Genomic DNA, 4,540 nt, shown 5'->3' with positions numbered 1-4,540 from the left:
AGTCAACCAACCGACAAACCAGCCAACCAGTCACACCGACAGACCAACCAACCAGTCAACCAACCGACAAACCAGCCAACCAGTCAACCAACCGACAAACCAGCCAACCATTCAACCAACCGACAGACCAACCAACCAGTCAACCAACCGACAAACCAGCCAACCAGTCAACCAACCGACAGACCAACCAACCAGTCAACCAACCGACAAACCAACCAACCATTCAACCAACCGACAAACCAGCCAACCAGTCAACCAACCGACAGACCAACCAACCAGTCAACCAACCGACAGACCAACCAACCAGTCAACCAACCGACAAACCAGCCAACCAGTCAACCAACCGACAGACCAACCAACCAGTCAACCAACCGACAGACCAACCAACCAGTCAACCAACCGACAAACCAGCCAACCAGTCAACCAACCGACAGACCAACCAACCAGTCAACCAACCGACAAACCAGCCAACCAGTCAACCAACCGACAGACCAACCAACCAGTCAACCAACCGACAAACCAACCAACCATTCAACCAACCGACAAACCAGCCAACCAGTCGGCCGACGACCAACCGACAAACCAGCCAACCAGTCAACCCAACCGACAGACCAACCAACCAGTCAACCAACGACAGACCAACCAACCAGTCAACCAACCGACAAACCAGCCAACCAGTCAACCAACCGACAGACCAACCAACCAGACCAGTCAACCAACCGACAGACCAACCAACCAGTCAACCAACCGACAAACCAGCCAACCAGTCAACCAACCGACAGACCAACCAATCAGTCAACCAACCGACAAACCAGCCAACCAGTCAACCAACCGACAAACCAACCAACCATTCAACCAACCGACAAACCAGCCAACCAGTCGGCCGACGACCAACCGACAAACCAGCCAACCAGTCAACCAACCGACAGACCAACCAACCAGTCAACCAACCGACAGACCAACCAACCAGTCAACCAACCGACAAACCAGCCAACCAGTCAACCAACCGACAGACCAACCAACCAGTCAACCAACCGACAAACCAGCCAACCAGTCAACCAACCGACAGACCAACCAACCAGTCAACCAACCGACAAACCAGCCAACCAGTCAACCAACCGACGACACCAACCAACCAGTCAACCAACCGACAGACCAACCAACCAGTCAACAACCGACAAACCAGCCAACCAGTCAACCAACCGACAGACCAACCAACCAGTCAACCAACCGACAAACCAGCCAACCAGTCAACCAACCGACAAACCAGCCAACCATTCAACCAACCGACAAACCAGCCAACCAGTCAACCAACCGACAGACCAACCAACCAGGCAACCAACCGACAAACCAGCCAACCAGTCAACCAACCGACAGACCAACCAACCAGTCAACCAACCGACAAACCAGCCAACCAGTCAACCAACCGACAAACCAGCCAACCAGTCAACCAACCGACAGACCAACCAACCAGTCAACCAACCGACAGACCAACCAACCAGTCAACCAACCGACAAACCAGCCAACCAGTCAACCAACCGACAAACCAGCCAACCATTCAACCAACCGACAGACCAACCAACCAGTCAACCAACCGACAAACCAGCCAACCATGCAACCAACCGACAGACCAACCAACCAGTCAACCAACCGACAAACCAGCCAACCAGTCAACCAACCGACAGACCAACCAACCAGTCAACCAACCGACAAACCAGCCAACCAGCCGACACATGACAAACCAGCCAACCAGGCGTTCCACGTCCAACCGACAAACCAACCAACTAGCCAAACAGACGGCATTCCAGCCATTCTGCCGACCCACCCACCAACCGACCAACCAGCCAACCAGCCAACCAACGAACACTTCTTTTGGCTGTTATTTTTATATAAAGATCACGGAATAAAAGGTTGGTTGGTCACGACTGGATGTCTTCGATTAGGCTTTCTTGGGGGCTGGACAACAACAACAACAACAACAAAAACAAAATATATTTAATTCGACCGATTTTCTCTAGAATTAGGAACCAGGAGTTCTGCGCGTGAGTATGGCAGAGGCATTGTGAAATTGCAGCAACATGTCGGGAAGAAGAAGAGTTTTCACTTTAGATTTTAATACAGGATCTTTCGTAAACCTGAATCTCTGGTGCTGGGGTCGGGCTGGGGTGGGGTGGGGTGGGTTTTGGGTGGGGTGGATTGTGGGTCTTCGATATTTCTGACATCCCTTCTCTTTTACCTGCTGCAATACAATGAAGGCTTTTGTTGTTGTTGTGGGTGGTGGTGGTGGCGTTGTTTGAGATAGTAGTTCTGATGGTTGTAGTTGTGGTGGTGGTCATGGTAGTGGTTGTAGTAGTGCTGGTGGTGGTGCTGTTTGAGATAGTAGTTCTGATGGTTGTAGTTGTGGTGGTGGTCATGGTAGTGGTTGTAGTAGTGCTGGTGGTGGTGCTGTTTGAGATAGTAGTTCTGATGGTTGTAGTTGTGGTGGTGGTCTTGGTAGTGGTTGTAGTAGTGCTGGTGGTGGTGCTGTTTGAGATAGTAGTTCTGATGGTTGTAGTTGTGGTGGTGGTCATGGTAGTGGTTGTAGTAGTGCTGGTGGTGGTGCTGTTTGAGATAGTAGTTCTGATGGTTGTAGTTGTGGGTGGTGGTCATGGTAGTGGGTTGTAGTAGTGCTGGTGGTGGTGCTGTTTGAGATAGTAGTTCTGATGGTTGTAGTTGTGGTGGTGGTCATGTAGTGGTTGTAAGTGCTGTGGTGGTGCTGTTTGAGATAGTAGTTCTGATGGTTGTAGTTGTGGTGGTGGTCATGGTAGTGGTTGTAGTAGTGCTGGTGGTGGTGCTGTTTGAGATAGTAGTTCTGATGGTTGTAGTTGTGGTGGTGGTCATGGTAGTGGTTGTAGTAGTGCTGGTGCTGGTGCTGTTTGAGATAGTAGTGGTGGTAATGGTTGTTGTTGTGGTGGTGGTGGTCATGGTAGTAGTGCTGGTGGTGGTTATGGTAGTGGTGATAATAGTGCTGGTGGTGGTGGTGTTTGAGATGGTAGTGGTGACGGTGGTTGTAATGGTTGTAGTTGTGGTGGTGGTCATGGTATTGATGGTAGTAGTGCTCGTGATGGTGGTGTTTGAGATAGTAGTGGTGATAGTGGTAGTAATGTTTGTTGTTGTGGTGGTGGTCATGGAAGAGTTGGTAGCACCGCACACATATTTACGTTCTTTTATGCTCTTAGGCTTTTATTTGTTTCGGTCATTAGACTGCGGCCATGCTGGAGCACTGCGTTAAAGGGTTTCTGTCGAAGAAATCGACCCCAGAACTTAATCTTTTGTGAGCCTACTACTAATTCTATCGGTCTCTTTTGCCGAACTGCTAAGTGACGGGGACGTAAACACATCAACATCAGTTGTTAAGCTATGGTGGTGGTGGTGCTTAGTGAGTGGGATTGACTTAATAAGTGGTCGTGGTGGTGTCTGTATCCTTTCCTTTTGATAAGGGCAGGAGATTCTGTAACATTTGCAACTCTGAACTCTTCCATATTCTCTTCTCTGAGGATCCCCTTGTAAACACACTTATAGAGAAATCGTACAAAGCCGTTCGATTCACTTTATCATTTAGGTTTAATTTGTCAAATTAAACTTAAATGTTGAACTGAATCGAACGGCTTTTGTGTGCTTCTTATATGGCTTACAAACACCTTCCACGCTGCAATTATTTTCGTTCCAGCACACGATCTCAGATCAAATCACTTGCTATGCAAGTACATCTCTCTTTCTCTCTCTCTATATATATATGGTGGCTGCCTCCTCGTTATCGAGTATGGCCATTGCACAAAGCTTAATCAATGTTGTTATCGTGCAATGCCTGTACAAGATTTTTTTTAAAGTGAAGGAAGGCTGTGCACTGAGCCAATCCCACTCACTAAGCAACAGCAGCCATAATCCGAAAAGAAGAACAAATCAACATCATCGGTAACCACTGAGCCGCAGGTTTTATGCCGGAGTTATCCCAGTTTCCCGAGTTACCTTCTCCTAGAAGGATGCCCTAACAAAGGCTAGGAGTCCTTCACTCCCAATGGTTTAACCGCGCGATCAAGTATACAGTCCGATTATTTCTTTGTTCCTTCGCATGATACAGCCTTAAGACATTTATTGGATGGCCGTTGACTCTCAAGAGTTCCTCCGCCCTTTGTATATATTATATATATATATATAATATATATATATATATATATATATATATATAAAATAAGGACGAAAGAAAAATTCTAGTGCCAAATATGCCGAAAAAGACAAAATTGTCAATAACCATTATAATTTAAGCGTCTCGAAACAAGCCGACAGAAATTTCTAAAAAAATCCGTTATTACCGTATTGGTCCCAATTTCGGGGTTAATTCATAAGAATTTTCCCCTCCTCAGTGATAAATACGTAAGACATAAATGAAATACTTACTCATACCCATGGAAAAAGCAAGCACTAAGTCCTGAGCAGATGAATTAACCCCGAAATTGAGACCAATACGGTATTAACGGATTTTTAAAGAAATTTCTGTCGG

The sequence above is a fragment of the Octopus sinensis genome, unplaced genomic scaffold (assembly GCF_006345805.1).
Source record: "Octopus sinensis unplaced genomic scaffold, ASM634580v1 Contig15179, whole genome shotgun sequence".
Taxonomy (NCBI): Eukaryota; Metazoa; Mollusca; class Cephalopoda; order Octopoda; family Octopodidae; genus Octopus; species Octopus sinensis.
Note: the sequence above shows the minus strand (reverse complement) of the source record.